The sequence below is a fragment of the Pinus tabuliformis genome, chromosome 9 (genome assembly GCF_031772625.1).
Source record: "Pinus tabuliformis cultivar Carrire ecotype Pingquan chromosome 9, CPIR1, whole genome shotgun sequence".
In the NCBI taxonomy this organism is placed as follows: domain Eukaryota; kingdom Viridiplantae; phylum Streptophyta; class Pinopsida; order Pinales; family Pinaceae; genus Pinus; species Pinus tabuliformis.
The window spans coordinates 1,357,531,814-1,357,556,267 of NC_142307.1; the positions used below are offsets into that span (position 1 = coordinate 1,357,531,814).

Here is a 24,454-nt window from a genome sequence, read left to right on the forward strand (position 1 = left end):
AGGAAGGTAACCCACTTTCAGCATTAGCAATTCTTTCTCTCTTTAGGTCGGCCCTCCTTCAGCATAAAGGGGAAAAACCTAAAAAAAAGTTTTTTATGATATTCTTATATTAAAGGTGATATTCTTAGAATTAAAGGAATGATGGATTGCCAAAATCAGTGCTTATCTAACGGGTGTTGAAGTCAAGATTAGGAATCAAGAGGGTTTGGAGTTTTGAACTTGTATGGAAGAAGGTGTAGCTATGTTGTTACAAAAATGCTATAATCAGCTACATCGATTCACTTCTTTGGTGTGCTATGATATTTTATTAGTCACATGCATTGAGCCTAGGTTGGATTTGGAATTCTTATTCAAATACCTCTCTTACCTTGTCTAGTAGGGAGGCCATCACTTGCTCATCTTTACTATCACTAGATACATTATTCCAATTCTTATTCACTTCTAAGAGTCACTCTCCTATATGACACTCACCAATTATTTCTACACTCCACTTATGCTACACTTTTACCTCCTAGAACTACACTCGAAGATATTGAAGTCCCTGAAAAACAAGGTAACCCTAGAGGCACTTAGGAGGGTTTCCCATTGTCACTACAACAATTCTTCCTCTCTCTTTACACTGCCTCCTTTAGCGTAGGTGGGGAAACCTTAGAAAAAAAATGTTTATGATATTCTTAGAATTAAGGGATGGTGGATTGCTAGGACCACTGTCTTTCCAATGGGTGGAGTTAGGATCAAGGATCAAGAGGGTTCGAACTTGTATGGAAGGACGTGTAGCTAGGCCGTTACAAATATATTGTAACCAACCACATGAATTCACTTCAATATGTAGAAAATTAAAGAAGGGTTCTTCCAAAGATGCTTCTCACAATTGGTACAAAATCAGCAATGTCCAGCCATAAATATTAAAGGACAGCCACATATGAAATTATAAAAGAAGTAGACAAGAGTAGGAACCCTTATAGAATGAACAACCAATGATACATTATGATTTAAGTATGATTTCACATAGGTCAAGAGCTGTAAATGTGCCACACTTATCCTTCAACCTGAGCGAGGGAAACCCTCAAAAAGGAGCGAACTATCCTAATTGGAATGTTATATCGGCAAATATTACAGCAAGAGGAAGGGAGGGTTTCACCACAATGCTAATGTCTCTTATTGGAGCAAACATTACCCTTCTACGAAGATTATTCCAACAAATTTGTACTTGTAATTTTCAGCCATCAAATTGATCCAAGAAGACAAAAGAAAGATGAAGAACCTTACATTGAAATGCCCCTTAACTTCTTCCTCCCAATAGATCTTCAACTAAGCTTACAACTCCTGCTATGCCTTTAGCGAATGAAATTTTCTTTTTTTAATACTTTTTTCATCTATCTATCTAGGTTTCCAGTGAATGAAAATAATATTTTAATGCATGGAATGCACCTTGCTACTGAGATTGCTCCTCCATAGGGCTTGTTATGCACTTTAGAGATCTTTTTAGCCCTAGCACACCAATTAAAGACTTGTAACAACTGATTCACCTCCTCATGAGTGAAAGTGTTGTTACATTATGGATTCTTTAACTTATCGGTCCAAGTTTGACATGGGACCTCATTCACTTTTAGATAGGTCTGCTTGCCATATATCATCATTTTAATGCTTTTGAGGATGCATTTATTCTTTGCTTAGGGATTAAAATATGTCATGCATGTCACATGGTGCTTCCTTTTGCAAATGAATTTTCTCCAAATATATAGAACATGCCTTGAACCAAGTGTTTTTGCCTCAATGATGAAAGTTGAAACAATGCTTTTGAAATCCCTTTTTCCCTAAATGCCCCTTTTACAATGGGGATTTACGATCAAGCAGCCACAATGCTATTTTGAAGTGGAATGCTCATCATCAAGTGATCTTTGATTTAAAAATTGCTCCAAGCTCTCTTCCCTACCACTTGTCATCAAGTGATCTTTGATTTAAGAACTGCTCCAAGCTCTCTTCCCTATCACTTGTCATGAACCAGGCCTCCTCCAAGCTATGCATTTTCGCTTTGGACCTCCAATGTGTGAGGTGTTCCTGCTTTCGGCTATATTTGACTCCTTTACTTGCCATATATCATGCCCTAGATATATTAAACATATGCCTAGAGGGGTGCTTTAGTAACTATGTTGCATGCTAGCAAGCTTCATACTTACATTGGAAAAGCATTGGTGCAATACAACATAACAAACATTGATAAAATGCTAAGGTTTCTTATAATTATTACACGCCCTTACTAATTAATTCAATTGTTGATGACACCCAAGTCCTAGTTGTTTGTAATTGCTTGAACGAGAGCACATAGAGATTGAAACAACTAACGATGAATGCCAAATTTGTCGAAACCAAGATGAAATCCCATTCAAGTATCAACATTGAAGTGACTGAGAATTGAGGTAATCTATTGGGTTTTCTTGAATTTATAGCGTTATAAGCAAACATTTCACTAAGGGACAAGGTAGTGGAAATTAGGCCTCCATGATCTAGGCGATATAAAATTACTAGCAAGAATACTAGCACCTTTTATAAAATACTAGCAAGAAAGAGAGGAAATTAGGTTTCCCTGATTCAGGGCATATAAAATAGTAGCACGTCTTATAAAATACTAACAAGAGTGAGACAGGTTGCATATACTCTTAGCTATGGACTAAGTTAGTCCATAGTACATTTCAATTTTCATGTCTTATGCTTGAGAAAAGTAAAAATATTTTTTGGTTGCTTGAGAGAAGCAATTGATGGATAAAGTATTGTTAGAGTATCTCAGTCGAGATTAGGCCTCCATGATCTAGGCCATATAAAAATACTAGCACGTTTTGTAAAATACTAACAAGAGTGAGACAAAATTAGGCTTCCATTATCTAGGCCATATAAAATACTAACATGTCTTATAGAATACAAATAAGAGTGAGATAGGTTGCATATACTCTTAGCTATGGACAAAAACTTAGTCCATAGTACATTTCGATTTTCATGTCTCATGCTTGACGAAAGTCATAAAATTTTGTGGTCGCTCGAGAGAAGAAATTGAGGGATAAAGTATTGTTAGAGTCCTCATTTGGTGGAATGGTTTTTCCTTAGAGGATGTTACAAGAGATGGAAAGAGATACTTTAGTACTCAACACTCCAATTGCTTTGGGATGAAGAGATTCAAGGTGGGAGCACAATCACGACTCTAAAGACCATGCCATTCTTACACTAGAGAAGAACTGGCAACATTCATCCAATGATGAAGAAAATGAAATGCCAACATTCATGCCAATGACGAAGAAAATGAATTATGGAAGGTTGGATTGGAGTTAGAAAAGCTAACATAGGATTTACGTAATTGTAGAGAACATAGATAAGATATTTAGCTTGGAGTAACAAAACATATATAAGACAATTCCATTAATGTTCAACTGATGATCACAAAAGTAGATCAATGGGATTGCCCAGTACAATGATGTCGATACAATGTAGGAGCACCAAAATGCTTCCTCTATAAAGAGAAAGATACAAAAAGAAACTAAAGCCTAAGATATATGCTAAAGCATTCAAAACTCTCGACTTTGAGTACGAGCAACCACACTAGGAGGGAGATGTACAGAAGGAATGGGCCAAGGACAAGAGAATCATGGTCTACTAAATCTATCTCTCCTAACATTTAAGGTCGAATGAGAAAAACTCATAATAGAATGATGTCTCAAGGAATGGTATGGGGAAGATCTAGACTGCCCATTGTGTTGTTGTTTGGAAGAGATAACCATCATTGATGCTTGGGTTATCTTGCCTCCTTGCTGGTTAGTGGTAAAGGATTTTGGTTCGGCAATGCCGCTAAGATATTTGGGGAGGTGGGATAGTCCCCTGTCTGTATTGATTTGCAATAAGAGGCATTGTTGCCGATTTGTCTCTTGGCTCCCCTAGTTGATGGGAGCACCATAAAGAAGGAAGTAATCCTTTTGGATAGAATATGGTCTAGGAGGAGGCTAGAGAATGCCCGAGAATGTGGGCATGAAGCTTGGAGTCCTTTTGCATGTATAAGGCAAAACTTCTCTGGTCTAGGTACCTAAAGAAATTAGATAGTGTTTAGGCCCCTTTTAATAGACAATGGAACCTTCCATGATAGACAATAAAACCTTCCATGGACCTTATAATAGACGGGGTAGTGGAATATGGATTGCTCCTCTATGTCAACCTCATGAAGATGACACAGTTGGAAAAGCTGCTTGTATAATATAGTGATCTGTCCAAACTTGAATCTATGCAAACCCACTCGGAACTAGTCTAGGGGGATACGAAGAGAGTGTGCCCAATGACAAGATGTGTATGAGGGTTAGATGATGAGTTTGTCCCTCACCTCTATGAAGCGCTCAAAATAGAAGGCCAACTTTGGACATAGCTTAGCTCAGGGCTTTGTCCAAGTGACTTGCACAAGTTGCCTATAAATGTCATCATGATCATGTTCAACTCTTACTTAGTAGGTAAGAGGTGGCTAGGTGCATCCAAGAGAAGGAAGTTGATCCGTCCAAATACCAAAAGTCTAAGACCACTACAAATCAACACTTGGTATGACTATGAGGGTTAGATAAGGCAGTGGACTTTAATGATCAATAAGCCAAGTATGGGTACCGGCCTTGACCCTTTGTCGAGTTGGAAAAACTTCGGATGCGGTGTAGAATTGAAATAAGGAGGAAAACAGTTTGAAGCTAGAATAGTAACCAAACCTCACAAGAATGATGTGTCGGGGTATTGTTTGCTTGCATTTGATGATGCTTCGAAGGAGAAGGTTTTGCACTCTCTCAATTGAAGCCTAATTATCCTCAAACAAACAAGATCCCAAACCTCTAAACCGTAAAGAATTGTGGGCTAGACAAAGGAATCCACGAGGGTCATCTTGGAGCCCAATCATCCTCAAGCAAACAAGGTCCCCAAACCTCTAAGCCATAAATAATTCTGGGCTAGACAAGGGAATCCACGAAGGCCATCTTGGATGGGATGTCCTGAAAATAGTGTTGGGAACATTGTCCTCTAAAAAGCAGCCAAGGATTTGTAACCTTTCTTGACCTAGGGCTAAAGAGCATGTTGAAAATTGAAGTGAGGCCCCAAGAATTGTACTCCCAAATAAGTATATGTGTTGATGATCTCAATCTCTTCTCCTTGGAAAAAGAAACAATGATCCAATAGTACTTCTTTGATCCATTGAAGATCATCACCTTGGTTTTACCTAGGTCGACTGTCAACTATTGGATCATAGCAGTGCCAAAGCGTCTAGTTGTTTTTGTAGGCTCCTTGGGGATAGGCCAAGAGGACCACATCAAGTCAACACAATCAAGTCAACAATTGTACTCCCTGTTGTCGCGCAGATTGACACGACAACGCTCGGACCGGGGGCTATCACTCTGATCCCCGATCCCTCCGTTTAAGCCTGTCTCCCGCGGCTAAGGGGGGTAGTCCCTGAGAGATGATGAGACCAACTGTCGACCAGTTGGTTGGGATACACGAGATACGATATGAAAAGCACTCGATGGATTTGATTAATTGAGCAGACCAGTGCCTTAAGAGATTATGGTTAAAACGATTACTTGTTAAATGATATAGAAACATGAACCATGAACAGCGATCATCTATCATCAGCTAAATCACAATGCTCAAAACGATATCCGGTAACTAAAAAATTTTGAAAAGATGAAAGCCTTAAAACACCACGAGAATCGTAAATCATTAACCAGATATCAATTTCGTATCTCGACTTGAAAGTCTAGATCTCAGCATGAAAGATGATGAATCCCGAAAATGACTGGATCTGACAAAAAGAATTTTTTTTTTTTTTTTTTTACTTTTTTAATATTAAAACTAAAAAAAATTCTAAACTATGAAAATTTAAAACTAAATCTAAAGATTTTTTTTTTTTTTTTTTTGAAATTATTTCAAATCCTAATAAAGTCCTAACATCAAAATATTTAAATTACAAACTAAAATGAAAATTTGAAATATAAACATTTTTTTTTTTATTTTATTTATTTTTTATATAAAAAATCTAAACTAAACGATTTATTGAAAATCTAAAAAAAATTAAACAAAAGTCTAAAATCTAAAAAAAACTAAAATCTAAAGCACAAACAAACTATAAACCTAAGTCTAAAACATAAATGCTTTTTACTATTTTTTTTTTTTTTTTTATATTTAAAAAAAAAAAAACCGAAACAAAACAAAATTTTAAAATCTAATTGAAAACTAATTAAAACAAAATAACATTAGAACCAACGTGAAATCTAACCTATGACCCAAAGATTACACTAACCATTACACTAACGCTAACACATTAGAAACAAAAACTAAATAAAACAACAACTAAATAAAACATAAATTAAAATCTAAACATTAACGACAGAGCTAAACCAAATACGCATTACATAACCACAAAGAAATTTCGATTACCTGCTATGTCTGCTATGAATCGTGGATACCTGGACCGAATGCGCAGGCAGAACAGCGTGCAGATAGGAGCCCGCGAGGAATGATCCTTGTCATTCATCCACAGGCGTTTTGACGGCATCAACAAAGAACCACAGCGTGAAAGGGGTTCATGGATACAGCAGAACGAGCAGCAGACATTAAAACACAAAAAAAATATCACGTTTCTCTTTGATGGCGGACAGGTACGTAAAGCCACAGATTTTGCAGAAGCGGCGGAGGTGAAAAATGATGAAAACCCGCAGATAATGGTGGGGAAACACGTTTTTTTTTTTTGTTTTTTCGATGGAGCAATCTGAGCGCTGAGCAGATCTATTGAATCGATCTGGTGCGGTGGCTTGAGATCGATCTCTTGCGGATAGTGAATAATTTGCCCAGCGTTAAATCTCTGCTACTTTCGGATTTACGTTGATTCGGTTGTTGAAGCCATTTTGGGAATACGCATGACCCTTGGATCTGATTTCGTTTGCCGTAATGGAAAAACAGCGCTTGATGCAAATTAAAATCGATTTTAAGAACAGACAAAACGCTGAATGCTTACGCCTATCAAACTTTCTCAAGGGTATTGTGCAACGACTGCGCCTCGCCAACTGATTGCAAAACGATGCAGCTAGTGATGGAATAGGAGGGAGCAGCGAAACTGTGTCATGTGCCCTCAGATCGATATTTGGTGTTTGCTTCTGCCACTTGAAATCACCCCAAAAAATAGTATGTACATAAAAACAAATTCAAAACCCTAAGTAAAGCTGATCTAAGCAAAACGAAAATTGAAACCCTAGATCATAAAAATTGAAACCCTAAAACAGCTGATCAATGTACAAATTTGGCCCCTTAACAACCAGATCTGGCAATAAGCACGGAAAATATTTAAAAGAACAGAAATTCCAGATCGTCACTGTGAAGAACTTCAGAAAATCTCTCATGCAAACTTAGAAAAATAAACCGAATGATAAACCCAGGATCGAATCCAACTGGTCTCAACAAAAAATGCTTGCGGGAGTTGGCTGGTTCAGCCGAGAACTTCCCCGAACACCCACAAAATTTCCTTCAGAAAATGTTTTCTGCACAGCTCAAAACAACCGTCAACAAAGAGGGCAAAAATGCTGCTAGATCTCAAACAGTAATGGAGATACCTGCCATTACTTCAGAAACCCTAACAGCACCCAAACCCCAGCAAGTGAACAAGATACCTGTGCTCACAATACTCTACGAAAAGCTATTATTAATGGCTGAAAATAACATATGCAGAAAATGAAATGATCTCACAGCATTCCAAGAGAGTAACACCAGCAAGATATGGACCCCAAAGTCTTCTTTTATTAACCAGAAACAGATTTACAAGAGAGCTTCTTCAGTATCTGACTCACAGATCGAATGATCTGAAAATGACTCCTAGCACCCTATATAAAGGAAATGCTCCAACGGCTAGTTCGATTGATCCATGTAAAAATGATCTCGACCGTTGATGAGGATCAAGACATCTCTTGATCTCATCCGTCGATTTATTCAATTAACTTTTTATTATTATTCTTTAAATTTTTAAATTATTTTTTTATTATTATTTTTTAAATTTTTAAATTTTTTATTATTATTTTTTATTATTTTATTTCATTTTTTAAATGGATCATCGAACTAAACCATTGGAAACATCACCTAGGACCTAGGACTTAGGACTCACGAGGGGATTTAAAACATTTTCAACCCTCAAGACACATTTCATGATGATTTTTTTACAATTTACATCTCAAGGGGACAAACCCACTTAATACAGACCCTCATAAATCACCCAGTTCTGCGACACAACGATAATCTAGCAGATCAACACACTAGGATTCTCCTAAAGTTCTAATGACAAAATCAATCCCGGCTTTGGGGTCAGGTTTGAAGGAAAACTCTGCCGATCCGTGGATCGGTGAGACAAAAAACCTTCCGGGACGTAGATTATCATCAGAAGGTTAGGTCCACCTAGGCAAATTACATACATGACTTCATGTCTGCTAAGATTATTTACAGTTAATACATGCAGACTGGGTTTACAATCAAAAAGATCAAACTGCTGATGATGGCAGGATGGCACGGACATGCTGATCAGGTGCTGCTTCTTTCAAGAAAAACGGGGTGCACTGCATGGGTAGTTGACCAGTAGGGGTCAACATCTGGCTCTACTTGGGGACACGTTGCTGCTTGCAGGAATGTGAGAATCCAGAATCTGCATCCATACAACACAAAAATAAGTAGCGTCCATCCAAAAATCAGCATATACGTTAAGCACAATAAAGATAAAAGCTCTTTATTAACTATCTAAAACAGAAACGAAAATGCGGAAAAAAACAAGGAGTAGGGTTAGAAATACGATACAAAGGATGCCCTACGGCATCAGATGTTTTCAATATAGTGCATACTGAGCATTTGCCTGCTTTCAGGCAAATCTGTCGGCTGCTTGTCGGATGTGCCACGTCCAATTTTGCATATGGTAGGACTTTTTCCTATCCGAAAATCAAGCTGCTCACGGCCGTCTGATGTATCAAATCTTCGTCTTATCTTCTTTCTCTTGCGCTTTTTCTTTCTGGCTGGTTGAATTACTGATGACCTGGTACTTTCTGTTTCAAAGCTATCAGATGAAGTATGTAAGATATGCGTGCTATGTCTTTCTTCATCTTGCATCTGATCTTTATCATTCTTAAGTCTGTCTGGATCACCCTCAATCAACCATCTTTCAATCGAATCAACCACCTCCCAATAATAAGATGAATCTTGTTGCGGCAAATGAGAAGGCTCCTGATCTGTTGATGTTACCTGGTTTCTTTCATCTTCCAATTGCTGAAACCTTTGAACCTGCATTCTAATGGCATCCATCTGTCTAGAGTGTTCAACCTTTATATCACTGATTTGTCTGGCATGGTATTCGTGCATGTCTTTTATTACTTTAACATTTCCTTCCTTTATGTTCATCAAGCAATGCTGTATGGAATTTATTTCTTCTCTGTGATTTGCTTGCATGTCAGCCAACTGATTGTTATGATTGAATGTCATGATAGTCATTTCCTCATCCATAGTGAATAACTTGTTTTGCATAGAGTCAATTTCCCTATCATGATCAGCTTTCATGGTCACCATATTTTCCTCTAAGACTGACAACCTGCTATGCATGTTTCCAATTTCTGTTTCATATTTAGTTTTCATGGCCTCAATTTCTTTAGCATGGTGACTTTGCGTGACCTCAATCTCCCTGTTACGTTTTTCCAGATGGGTGCATAAAGTTTTCACATCATTGACATAATTAGTTTGATTGATTTCCATATTTCTCACCAGCATCATTAGATCTCGTAAAATTTGCTTTTGCTCTTCCCTTTCATTGTCATTTGTCCCTGATTTTTCACTATCATGAACTTGATCTGCAATATTTCCGGTGGATGACACATTCTGACATGATGAATCGTCTTGGGATCTTTCAGCTGGACCTCTTATCAAATTACTTTCATTCTGCTGCACAATTTTAGAGGCAGAAGGCAAGCTGTTTGGATAACCATATCTGTCTTCAAAAGCATTGATAATATCAACCAAAGAAGTGAAAGATTCCTTAGGAAAACTGTTAAACCAATTCAAAGCATCATCTTCTAAAGAAAGGACAAATAGACGCATTTTGATATCGTCATGATTAAACTGAGGGGCTCTGCAATATATGATCATGATGCGAATAAACAAGTCAATATGCCTTTTAGCAGCGATTGGATCACCATCTGAAAAAATAGGTAATTCACGAAGGGCCTCCTCCGGAAAATCATGGAGACGGTGAGTAAAACGACATGGTTTACATGAATAATCCATGATGAATAATAAGGGATGAGATGGATGATAGAACTAGATCTATGCTCAAGAAAATCGAAAGATGAAAGAAGTGGAGTCGCCACTTGAACAATAAATCTGATTCTAAGATCCAGAAAGTAATCAACAAACAGATATGCGGGAGGCTTCTTGTCTGGGAAAAAATAAGAAAATGGAGTCGCCACCCAAACAAGAAACACACCGAAGATATGCTGATGATACGTGATGAAAAGATGCCAAAATATTGACTCTGCCAGCTCAAGTGAGAGATGAGAAGTTGAGAAGATGAATGATGAAAGTCGTTGAAACACCAAGGACAGAAAAACTCTATCCCCGGCAACGGCGCCAAAAAATGTTGTCGCGCAGATTGACACGACAACGCTCGGACCGGGGGCTATCACTCTGATCCCCGATCCCTCCGTTTAAGCCTGTCTCCCGCGGCTAAGGGGGGTAGTCCCTGAGAGATGATGAGACCAACTGTCGACCAGTTGGTTGGGATACACGAGATACGATATGAAAAGCACTCGATGGATTTGATTAATTGAGCAGACCAGTGCCTTAAGAGATTATGGTTAAAACGATTACTTGTTAAATGATATAGAAACATGAACCATGAACAGCGATCATCTATCATCAGCTAAATCACAATGCTCAAAACGATATCCGGTAACTAAAAAATTTTTGAAAAGATGAAAGCCTTAAAACACCACGAGAATCGTAAATCATTAACCAGATATCAATTTCGTATCTCGACTTGAAAGTCTAGATCTCAGCATGAAAGATGATGAATCCCGAAAATGACTGGATCTGACAAAAAGAATTTTTTTTTTTTTTTTTTACTTTTTTAATATTAAAACTAAAAAAAATTCTAAACTATGAAAATTTAAAACTAAATCTAAAGAATATATATATATATATTTTTTTTTTTTTTTTTTTTGAAATTATTTCAAATCCTAATAAAGTCCTAACATCAAAATATTTAAATTACAAACTAAAATGAAAATTTGAAATATAAACATTTTTTATTTATTTATTTTTTATATAAAAAATCTAAACTAAACGATTTATTGAAAATCTAAAAAAAATTAAACAAAAGTCTAAAATCTAAAAAAAACTAAAATCTAAAGCACTAACAAACTATAAACCTAAGTCTAAAACATAAATGCTTTTTACTATTTTTTTTTTTATATTTAAAAAAAAAAAACCGAAACAAAACAAAATTTTAAAATCTAATTGAAAACTAATTAAAACAAAATAACATTAGAACCAACGTGAAATCTAACCTATGACCCAAAGATTACACTAACCATTACACTAACGCTAACACATTAGAAACAAAAACTAAATAAAACAACAACTAAATAAAACATAAATTAAAATCTAAACATTAACGACAGAGCTAAACCAAATACGCATTACATAACCACAAAGAAATTTCGATTACCTGCTATGTCTGCTATGAATCGTGGATACTGGACCGAATGCGCAGGCAGAACAGCGTGCAGATAGGAGCCCGCGAGGAATGATCCTTGTCATTCATCCACAGGCGTTTTGACGGCATCAACAAAGAACCACAGCGTGAAAGGGGTTCATGGATACAGCAGAACGAGCAGCAGACATTAAAACACAAAAAAAATATCACGTTTCTCTTTGATGGCGGACAGGTACGTAAAGCCACAGATTTTGCAGAAGCGGCGGAGGTGAAAAATGATGAAAACCCGCAGATAATGGTGGGGAAACACGTTTTTTTTTTTTTGTTTTTTCGATGGAGCAATCTGAGCGCTGAGCAGATCTATTGAATCGATCTGGTGCGGTGGCTTGAGATCGATCTCTTGCGGATAGTGAATAATTTGCCCAGCGTTAAATCTCTGCTACTTTCGGATTTACGTTGATTCGGTTGTTGAAGCCATTTTGGGAATACGCATGACCCTTGGATCTGATTTCGTTTGCCGTAATGGAAAAACAGCGCTTGATGCAAATTAAAATCGATTTTAAGAACAGACAAAACGCTGAATGCTTACGCCTATCAAACTTTCTCAAGGGTATTGTGCAACGACTGCGTCTCGCCAACTGATTGCAAAACGATGCAGCTATTGATGGAATAGGAGGGAGCAGCGAAACTGTGTCATGTGCCCTCAGATCGATATTTGGTGTTTGCTTCTGCCACCTGAAATCACCCCAAAAAATAGTATGTACATAAAAACAAATTCAAAACCCTAAGTAAAGCTGATCTAAGCAAAACGAAAATTGAAACCCTAGATCATAAAAATTGAAACCCTAAAACAGCTGATCAATGTACAAATTTGGCCCCTTAACAACCAGATCTGGCAATAAGCACGGAAAATATTTAAAAGAACAGAAATTCCAGATCGTCACTGTGAAGAACTTCAGAAAATCTCTCATGCAAACTTAGAAAAATAAACCGAATGATAAACCCAGGATCGAATCCAACTGGGCTCAACAAAAAATGCTTGCGGGAGTTGGCTGGTTCAGCCGAGAACTTCCCCGAACACCCACAAAATTTCCTTCAGAAAATGTTTTCTGCACAGCTCAAAACAACCGTCAACAAAGAGGGCAAAAATGCTGCTAGATCTCAAACAGTAATGGAGATACCTGCCATTACTTCAGAAACCCTAACAGCACCCAAACCCCAGCAAGTGAACAAGATACCTGTGCTCACAATACTCTACGAAAAGCTATTATTAATGGCTGAAAATAACATATGCAGAAAATGAAATGATCTCATAGCATTCCAAGAGAGTAACACCAGCAAGATATGGACCCCAAAGTCTTCTTTTATTAACCAGAAACAGATTTACAAGAGAGCTTCTTCAGTATCTGACTCACAGATCGAATGATCTGAAAATGACTCCTAGCACCCTATATAAAGGAAATGCTCCAACGACTAGTTCGATTGATCCATGTAAAAATGATCTCGACCGTTGATGAGGATCAAGACATCTCTTGATCTCATCCGTCGATTTATTCAATTAACTTTTTATTATTATTCTTTAAATTTTTAAATTAATCTTTTATTATTATTTTTTATTATTAAATTTTTTATTATTTTATTTCATTTTTTAAATGGATCATCGAACTAAACCATTGGAAACATCACCTAGGACCTAGGACTTAGGACTCACGAGGGGATTTAAAACATTTTCAACCCTCAAGACACATTTCATGATGATTTTTTTACAATTTACATCTCAAGGGGACAAACCCACTTAATACAGACCCTCATAAATCACCCAGTTCTGCGACACAACGATAATCTAGCAGATCAACACACTAGGATTCTCCTAAAGTTCTAATGACAAAATCAATCCCGACTTTGGGGTCAGGTTTGAAGGAAAACTCTGCCGATCCGTGGATCGGTGAGACAAAAAACCTTCCGGGACGTAGATTATCATCAGAAGGTTAGGTCCACCTAGGCAAATTACATACATGACTTCATGTCTGCTAAGATTATTTACAGTTAATACATGCAGACTGGGTTTACAATCAAAAAGATCAAACTGCTGATGATGGCAGGATGGCACGGACATGCTGATCAGGTGCTGCTTCTTTCAAGAAAAACGGGGTGCACTGCATGGGTAGTTGACCAGTAGGGGTCAACACTCCCAAATAAGTATACGTGTTGATGATCTCAATCTCCTCTTCTTGGAAAAAGAAATGGTGATCCAATAGTACCTTCTTTAATCCATTGAAAATCATCGCCTTGATTTTACCTACGTTGACTGTCAATTGTTGGATCATAGCAGAATACCTAAGCATCTAGTAGTTTTTGTAGGCTCCTTGAGGATGAGGCCAAGAGGACCACATCAAGTCAACACAATCAAGTCAACAAAGAGTAGGATAGATATCAAGAGGCCAAGAGGACCACATCAAGTCAACACAATCAAGTCAACAAAGAGTAGGATAGATATCAAGACTTGGTGAAGGTGGCACCCATTGACTTCCTAGATATGATCATGCAGAAAGGACTCTAGGTCATCTATGTAGATACCAAAAAGGGTTGGGGATAGGGGGCATCCTTCTTTGACCCCACTCCTACTAAGGTTGGACACCTAGTGGACATCTAGTGTACAATACGGAGATGATTAAGGACCAACTCATACAAGCGCATGATGGTGGTTAGGAGTGTCTTGGATAATGCTGATGCCTCTAAGCCTTTGGAATAGGGCCTCACGGGGAACAAAGTTGAAGACTGTCAGAAAGTCTATAAAGCAGTGGTAGACTTTCAAAGAGTGACGCTGCACGTTCTCAATGATGGCCTGGAGTGTAGAAATGTGATTGTGGTCTGATCTACAGAATGGAACCTTGCCTATGCACTATCTCTAAGGAGTCTTTGCTCAAGCTCCATAGGTATCTTCATATGAAGGACAGTGGTATAGAACTTGGAACTGTTGGATCACAGCAGAGTGCCAAAGCATCTAGTTGTTTCTGTAGGCTCCTTGGGGATGAGGCCAAGAGGATCACATCAAGCCAACAAAGAGCGGGATAGATATCAAGACTTGGTGAAGGTGGCACCCATCGTCGTCCTCGATATGATCATGCAGAAAGAACTCTATGCAGAAATAACTCTAGCTCAGCTATGTAGATACCAAAAAGGGTTGGGGATAGGGGGCATCCTTTTTTTGGACCCCAGTGGTGGTCCTGATAAAGTTGGACATCTAGTACAGTATGGAGATGACCAAGGACCGACTCATACAAGCGCATTATGGTGGTTAGGAGTGTCTTGGATAATGCTGATGCCTCTGAACCTCCCGAATAGGCCTCATGGGAACAAATTTGAAGGCTTTCCAAAAGTCTACAAAGCAGTGGTAGACTTTCAAAGAGTGATGCCGTGCCTTCTCAATGATGGCCCTGAGTGTAAAAATGTGATTGTGGTCTGATGTGCAGAATATTACCCTGCCTATCCCCTAGCTCTAAGGAGTCTCCTGTCAAGCTCTATAAAGATTTTCATATGAAGGACAGTGGTATAGAACTTGGAAAAATGTGTGGCCCACCATGATTGTCCCGTAGCTGTTTGGATCTGCGCTGTGGCCCGATTTATAAATTGGACATTAAGGTAATACGCAATGTTGTGAACATAGTCATCGGGATAAAATCGGCAAGGGTTCAGAAAACCAAAAAATGGTAAAAATCGGGAAAATATCAGTAAAAAATCAGCAAACATCGGCTAGGCCAAAAAATTGTGATTTCGAGATAAAATCGGGATGTTATCGAGATGTTCGCAACACTGGTAATACGTAACAGAATAAAAAAAAATATCATATAAAATAATTTAGGCAGAAATGAAATTCTAGCTTTGTGGTAGAGAATGTTTTGGAATCTTTTATTGTAGGCTGTGTTGTTCGGGGGTGAGTCCCTGGAATGGGTCTCTCTCCTGTACCTACCTGTACCTGAGAGAGGTACGGAGACGTCACCTGCCTGAGAGAGGTACGGAGACGTCACCTGCCTGAGACAGGTACGGAGACTTCCCCAGCAGGTGAGGACGTCCCTGGATTGGTGGAACATATTTTGGAATGTTTTCTTGAAGACTGTGTTACCAGGGGGCAGATCCCTGGGATAGGCCCTGGTCTCCCATATCCAAGATGGGTGTGGAATGTTCCTATTAAGCAGAACCCAAAATTAGGGGATGTCTCCTCTTATAACTTACAGGGGATATCCCTCTCAAAAAATTAAAAAGAAAAAAAACTGGCCAACAGGAAAAAATTCAAAAATGCCTTTTGTTTTTAGAAAATGTGTGGGCCTCAACAGCAAACACCGCTGTGCCTTCGCTGGGCCCAATAGTCGAGCAGGACAAACTCCAATTGCTTTTTTTTTTCTCCTGTTTCCAAAAGCAGCAGACATTGGACAAAGAGAAGGGTTCTCAAAGTGGATTTCTGACTAGAAATCTGTTTGTAGTGGCCAGAAGCAGCATCAAAAGACCAAATCACCTCATCAAGTTCTTGGGCCTAAATTTTTGACTGTGGCAGCAGCAACAAGCAGTCAAAAATCTTTTTGTTAAGTGTGCCAAAGCCAGAAACAAATTCCCAGGTTCAAATATTTTGAGTTTTAAAAGTTCTTTCCATTCTATTTTTGACATCATGTCAACCAATCCTTACTCTTTTGAATCTTGTAATACCAATTGGCAAATTGGCAAATTTATATTTTTTTATGACTCAAATTTTACTGTGTTAGATAAATTTTGGTTTTGTTTTTATTAATTGTAACTTTTTTGTACATTTAAACTTTTCTAATCTGATGTTCAAATGTAGTGTCATTCCCTGCACCAATGGGCCCTGGCAGCTTAGGTTGCAGGTAGTTTGTGAGAAATGGAAGTATTAATGTGGAACAGAATCTGATCTTAGGAATATGCATGCTAATGTGGTTATAGCTTGTAATTATGGACATCTGAATGATAGACAACCCCAAGCCAAAGAGGACTCATAGGACCCACAGGAGATGACAACGCAACTGTCAGCAATGAGGACTCATAGGACCCACAGGAGACGACACCATGATTGTCAGCAATGTTAATACTGGAGCGAGAGACAGAGTCTTGGCTAAGTGCAGATCCACATTGTTTTTGGAGACTCTTTAGACCTGACTTGGTATTGGCACCTTCTTAGGAATTCAGCTTATGTATTGTCTTAAATGTTGGTTATTAGCTTTAAAGTTTCTGTGTTGAGGTTTTCCACAAATATTTTAATGTTTTTTCAGCTTTGTTATCAAATATTTCAGATCTCACTCTGAAATTCAGATTTAAGAACGTTTAACAGTTTACATTGTGACCTGCATATTTTTTTCACTTATTGGGAAATTTGACGATGTTATAAAGTCAGGTATTTTGACTGAAACCTGGGTTCTCTAGCTAGTTCAGAAAGTATTTATTATAACAGCTACCCTAGCTGCATTGAATAGCTATTATATGGTCAGAAACGTAACAGTTACAAAAAAGGAGCTTGGATAACCGACTTTGCAGGAATTATTAACTTCAGATTCTCAAGTTGCATTTCAAATCTGGAAAGTGAGCAACACTGGAAAGAGCAGAGTTCACTTTCTGACAAGAAATTATGGATAACACGCTCATTAAGATAAACAGTGTTCTTAAAATTGTATCATGTACAGTGTACATATATATTTTGGTGTCTAACCGTTGATAAACAACGGGACAAGGTTAGACAACACACAAGCATTGCAAATCATTTTTGAACGGGCCAGATATCAACTCAATGTCGTTAGGGTATTACTGAATCCCGAGAGCATTGAAAAAAAGGAAACTGGCCATGTTGCAAAACTATTGTTTCGTGTGGATCACAAAGACAACAAGATCAAAATTTTAAATGTGTGGATAATTAAAAGAAACTCTAAATGGACACAAGGTCTATGAACTTGTAAGGTACAAAGTCAAACTAAGCAGCGTCGCTGACTGAACTACATTACAAAGAGAACATTAACAACATAACTACACATGCAGATGCGAATGAATGGATATTTTTATCATGGATTGTGGAAAACAAAATATATCCTATGCTGAAGTGAGTAAGTGAATGGACTGATTTTGATGTGTTCATTAAATTATCATTACTTGGATGAGTAGGCCAACTCATAAAATGGAGAAATTTGATTGTGAAAGAAGTAGCTAGTCGATTCACATAATGGTGATGAATTGGACATGGAATAATGTGACACATAATTGTGATGAATTGGACATGGAATATTCTGAATGTTGTTGGATGGGTTGGAAATATGGTTATTTTTTGTGCTAAATGTATCAAATTGGACGAGGGTTTGCAAGACGTTGACTTGCAATACAAACATACGTTTTTTCTCAATGAAACAACATATTTCATGAGTTAAGTGCTCATGAAAAGAAATATTAAAGGATGTCAGAGGAATCGAGGGGTAGCCAGATTGGATGTGCCATGCTTTATCATAATATTAAAGAAATTGAGGCATCATCAAAATAGAGAGTAACCGGGTTAGATGTGCCATTCTTTATCATAACAAAAAAGAAATTCAGCATATTCAAAATTGATAGTAGCCAGAATGGGTGTGCTATGCTTTATCATAACATTATTTTATCAAAATATTAAGGAAATTGAGGCATAGCAAAATAGAGGAGCCAGGTTAGATGTGCCATTCTTTGTCATAACGAAAAAGAAATTGAGGCATCAGCAAAATCGAGAGTAGCCAGATTGGATTTGCCATGCTTTATCATGACATTAAAGAAATTGAGGCATCAACAAAATCATAGGGATGTAGATCAGGAGATTGCCTATGGAAAATTGTTGTAGATTGAATGTGGCATGCTCTACTTGCCATGCATTATCATAACATTAAAAAGATTGAGGCATCAGCAAAATCATAGGGATGTAGATCAGGATATTGCTTACAGAAAATTGTTGTAGATTGAATGTGGCATGCTCTACTATAACATTAAAGACATCGAGGCATCATTAGCGAAACGATGGGATCTAGATCAAGAGAATGCCTACGAAAAGTTATTGTATCTATATTTCTAGATCAAGAGAATGCCAACAGAAAGTTATTGTATCTATAAATGTTGTGTGCTACAACCAGGATTTGGAAATGACGTATGAACAAACTACTATGCTGTTAAATTGTAAATAATGTTTTTCTTTTCTTTTCATAAAAGTAGATTCTTGCAGATGTTGAATTTTCAATTCAGGAGTTACCCATCGATCAACAAGGGAGAAAGGTAATAGATGAGAATCTTTAACCAACTCTTGAATTCCAATAAATCAATTGATAAAACTATGCAACTTTCGTTTGAATGAGGACGTTCAAGAAGCTTTACCTAATGAAATATTGGTCGGTGTAGATGTGAAGAAAATCAAGGTAAGTTGGCTAATATAGAAGTGGCGGATTTGGTCCATGAAGAAGGAAATTGAGGAATGAACTTGGCAAAGTTCACGGGGAAGTAACTTGAAGAATGGACATGTCGAAGATCGTGGGGAAGGTGGGGATTGAAGATATGACAGAAACAGAATAAGAAGCGAATTGGTGGATTGGTGCTGGACAAGAACAAAACAAAACAAATCTTACAGGTTTAATTGAAAGGCCAACTACGTGAATTGGCTAATGGTTAATCGTGAATGGTTAGTGGTTTAGTCATATTTTTGTGTGAGCGGTTAGAAGGTAATGATGTCATATCAAAATGGTTTGGATCGTTTAGTTTTTCAAATGAGATGGATAAACTATGTTAACATATTAAGGATTAAATAGTCCTCAGGCTCATTCAACAGAGTAGTGTGAAGGCTATTCAACAAAGTAGTGTGAAGGCAATGTGTAAGTATGTCTGTCTATCTTAAAATAAAAATAAAATATTCTCTAAATAGAAAAGCGATTAAACAGTCCTCATTGAGCCGAAGGCTCATTCTACAGCTTAGTGTGAAGGCGATGTGCAAGTATGTCTATCCGTCTTAAAATAAACATAAAATATTTTTTAAATAGAAAAGCAATGTTGGATATAATAAAAAAGAAAACAAAAATATGTTAGACATATTTAATTACTTGTCCATATGAGCTTAATATAATTTCATCTAAAATAATTAGAAGTAAAAAACGAAAGAATATGTGAGTAAGATGTTTAAACCAATGTTGCATGACTCGTACTCGTATAAGACTCGGTGAGGCATCGACTCGTCTACTCGTATAAGACTCGGGAACGACCCTTATAAGACTCGTATAAGACTTGTCAAAATACAAAAAAATCTTAAAATGTGGTAAATTTTAAGCACAAAAAAGAAACTAATGACAATTCCAAACCTTAAAATTTATAAAAATAACAATATTTGCAATAATTCATAACATAATCTCATATCTATAAAGGTACAACATAACATATTCAATTTTTGTAAGCAAAACATTTAGATACTGAATAAGAAAAGGACTTAAGATTCCATAATTAAAATAAAAAATGTCAGCAAGTTCAAAATTCAAATACATGTCATAAATGATAAATGATTGTATGTCATAAATGATAAATGATTGTCTCATAACAATCTTGTGTCTCATCACTCATAGATGACTACACCTACAATAAGCTCTTGTGGAGCTAGTGTTAACATCAAAAGGTTGAAGCAATTGTGAGGCAGGTGTCTTTGGAGTCTCCATTTGAGATGGCAAACTAGAGAGATCCTTAGTCTCTTCATCAAGCCAACTCAAATCAGGGGCCTCCTCCACAACCCAATCAGACTCTAATTCAATAGTATCCAATAAAATTGGATCTGTATCCTTTGGTTGCAATTGTTTTGTGAGCATTCGAAGGTTGTAGTAGATGAAAACCAACTTCTCCAACCTCTCATGCTCCAACTTGTTTTTCTTTTTGCTGTGGATGTGCTCAAACACTGACCAATTGCGCTCACAAGAAGAAGCACTGCAGGGTTGACTTAGAACTTTGATGGCGAATTCTTGTGATTGTGGTGCCTCAGTGCCATAATCTATCCACCAATGAGCTGTAAACAAATAACAACACAGATTATCAGTTTGCAATGCCAAACATATAAAAGAGAACTAGCAAAATTACAAGCTAAGTTCTAACAATTTGCACTTACAAGGCATTTTCTTGTCCTTGAGACGGTGGCTTGAGTTGAATCCAAACATGCCAGATGCTTCCTTGTACATATCTTGTTGTAAGTTGATTTTGTCCTGAATATCTACATCCGAGAACATCTTCTTAATGCATATCATGACACTCTCATCACCTTGGGATCTCTTTGAATGCTAGACCCCTCATTATAGAATAAGCTCGGATGAGATATGCTCCTGCTGCATGCAATGGTGAATGTAGTTGTCTGTCCCCCTGGAATCAATAATTTGCCATATAGGGATATATTTAGATTCATTTCCCTTATAAAAAGTCTTGATGGCCTCTTTGGCCCTGTCCATGCCCTCATAAATATATCCCATTGCAGGTCTCTTTCCATCCATCAATCTCAAGACTTTCACGAGGGGCTCAATGAAGTTGACAATCTCAGTCACTTTGTCCCACACACTATAAGCAAAGACAGACGTTTTCACAGACATTGCTTCCGATTTTGTGCTATCTTTCCAGAATACCCATTACTGGCTACAAAACATTCTTCTCAAAGCTTGGGACTCATACAAAAGGCTTTGGAGGGAAAGAAAGTTTGTAGCAAACCGTGTGACCGCTGGGCGACTAAGCTCACCCTGTGTAAATTCCCTCATAAGGTTCAACACCCAAACATGATTATAAATATACTTGGTAATATGCTTGCATTCTTGTACAATGTCTTGCACCCACTCCAACTTCGTAATGTCCTCTAGCATCAAGTCTATGCAATGGGCAATGCATGGAGTCCAAAAAATGGTGGGATATTTGGCACAAAGCAACCTTCCAGCTACCACATCATTTGCTGCATTGTCCGTGATTACTTGAACAACATTTGCAACCCCAAATTCCTCCACCACATCAGCCAACAATGAAAAAATCAAATGTGCATCTTTAACATTTGCAGATGCATCAATGGATTTTAGGAACATGGTTCCTTTAGGGCAAGCTACAACAAAATAATCAAATGTGCATCTTTAACATTTGCAGATGCATCAATGGATTTTAGGAACATGGTTCCTTTAGGGCAAGCTACAACAAAATTTATTATTGTTCTACCCCTCTTATCTGTCCACCCATTAGACATAAGTGTACAACTTGTAAATTTCCATGAGCTTTTAATGCTCTCCAATTGTTCCTTGACACACTCAAGCTCTTCATCTAGCTCTTTCCCCCTAAGTGCATTATAAGTTGGGGCTTTGTATCCAGGGCCAACATATGCAATGGTATCCACCATGGGCTGATAAAAATAAGACTTTGCATAGTTGAATGAAAGACTGTTATGGTACCAAAACCTCCTCACTGCCATATCTGCCTCCTTCCTCTTCTTATCATTGAAACTGCCCAAGGTTGGTTGAGATACTGGAGTTGTACGAGGACTAAAGAAAGAAGAGGTTATACTCTTGTTTGCCATAACAGTTGAAGAGAAGTTACCAATACCTGGACTTTGAAACTGTGCCTCACCCCGAGATGAAGATCTACCTATCCCAACAATCTCATCCTTCTTGCCCTCTTAGAACTTGCTTCTTTAATGGATTCCAAAACAACTAGCATTTCAGTAGTGATTTCATCAGGGCAACTTTGACAACATCCCACACCATGCCCAGGAATTCTGGCTAGGTGGTATTTCAGCATGTTTATCCCTGAATACATTGTGGCATTTCAATAATTGCACTTGCTATTGTGGTCATTACTGGGAATGATTTGTGGACCATGTGCCCATGCCGAATCACGAGACTATCTAAAACCCTTTGGTGGCACAGTAACAAAATTTGGAAGAACAAAATTTGGAAGAACAATTTTTTATGGTTGTGTGGCTGAGAAACTCAGCCATAGGGGGCCGGTGGGTGAGAAACTCAACCACACAGCGACCCTGTGTGGGTGAGAAACTCAACCACACAAGGCTGCTGTGTGGTTGAGTTTCTCACCCACAAGCATTCCCAATAAAAAAAAATTTACAAAATAAAAATAAAATAAAAGAAAAAAACAAAAATAAATACATGGAAGACATTCTAACTAGGTTCATGAAGCCTACCTGAAGCTTAGTCTGATCCGATGAAGCCTCCTTTATCTTCACTCTCAAGTTTCAACAGTCACACAAATTAGCCAAACACTCAAATGACAATTGAATGAGAAATAGAAGGGAGAGAGGTGCTTATAAAGTTTTTTTTTTTCCCTCCAATTTCCCTTTTCCTCCACCTCATTCCAAAAAAGAAAAAAAAGAAGAAAAAAAATGAATTTTTGGACAGTTTGGGGGTTTTGTTGCCCGAAGGGTCTTATAGGGGTCCGATGGGAGTCTTATAGGCTACCTGCGGGTCTAATGAGGGTAAACGGGTCTTGTACAAAACCCACCGAATAAGCGTAAAGAAAGCGGGTTTAATGAGGGTCACCCGCCCTCCTTTCTGACCTGTAACTTCATATATCTCTATATATAGAAAAAAATGTTAAAATAAAATATTTTAATGTTGTATAGAATAAAATATCGAATGTGGATTATGAATAAAATATTTGAATATTAATTAATATTGACATATACTTAAAGATATATTAATAACAAAAAAACCAGTTTAATGTGCGCTGATAAAATGACCCAATGCACATGTTATGTAATCTCTATAATATTTAAAAATACAATTTAAACAATAAAAAATTAAACATTGTTTTTTTGTACTCTAAAATAAGTTTAAATCTAAAGAAATTTGATCCCTCTAGGCTCATGTTAGATCAGTGGTTAAGTTTACCTCTGAAGAAATTTGATCCCTCTAGGCTCATGTTAGATCAGTGGTTAAGTTTACATCTGAAGAAATTTGATCCCTCTAGGCTCATGTTAGATCAGTGGTTAAGATGGATCTATGCTGGTTTAGTACAATGGACAATGCATAGTACTGTGAAAGGATTCTATGTATTCTTTCTGTATTCTCAAGGAGATGTACGCTGTATGCAAGCCACTAAAGCATATGTCTCCATCTTATTCGAAGGGAATGCAACAAATCATTTTTTGGAATGGTAATTGACAATCATAACAATTATTGATGCTTTCCCATCTTTCCTTGTTCTTATCCTTGATATTAAGTTTCCAGTTTGGTTTTGATTCATGGGAATATTTGTGCTGTTTATCTTTGGCTATCCTTTTCTTTCCTTTCTTCCAAGAGGTCATGTGTTCTAATCCAGAGGGAGATATAGTATATATAGTATATACACCTTCGTAAATTTTATTTTGATTTTATCAGTTAAATCCCAATATCAAGGTAGATCGGTTTCATATATCAATTTGGTATCTGGCTTGATTGTGACTTTAAAATTGGATTATTATTATTATTTATTATCACCAATGAAAATTAATATTACTTCTATTCAAGTTATTTTATTGTTGGAGTGACCTCAACATAAGAATTCTCTTAGATCAATTTGGTGTTTGACTTAACTATAATTTTAAAATTAAATTAGCTTATTGTTAATTTATTTTATTATTGGAGTGACCTCAATATAAGGATTTTCATACATCACTTTGGTATTTGACTTAAATATAATTTTAAAATTAAATTAGATTATTGTTATTTTATT

General features: G+C 37.2%; 1 protein-coding gene across 2 annotated transcripts in view; it reads left to right on the forward strand.

Annotated features, from left to right (window-relative positions):
* LOC149153545 (uncharacterized) overlaps positions 1 to 24,454 on the forward strand; it is a 51,946-nt gene that overhangs the window by 21,757 nt on the left and 5,735 nt on the right. The window lies entirely within an intron of this gene.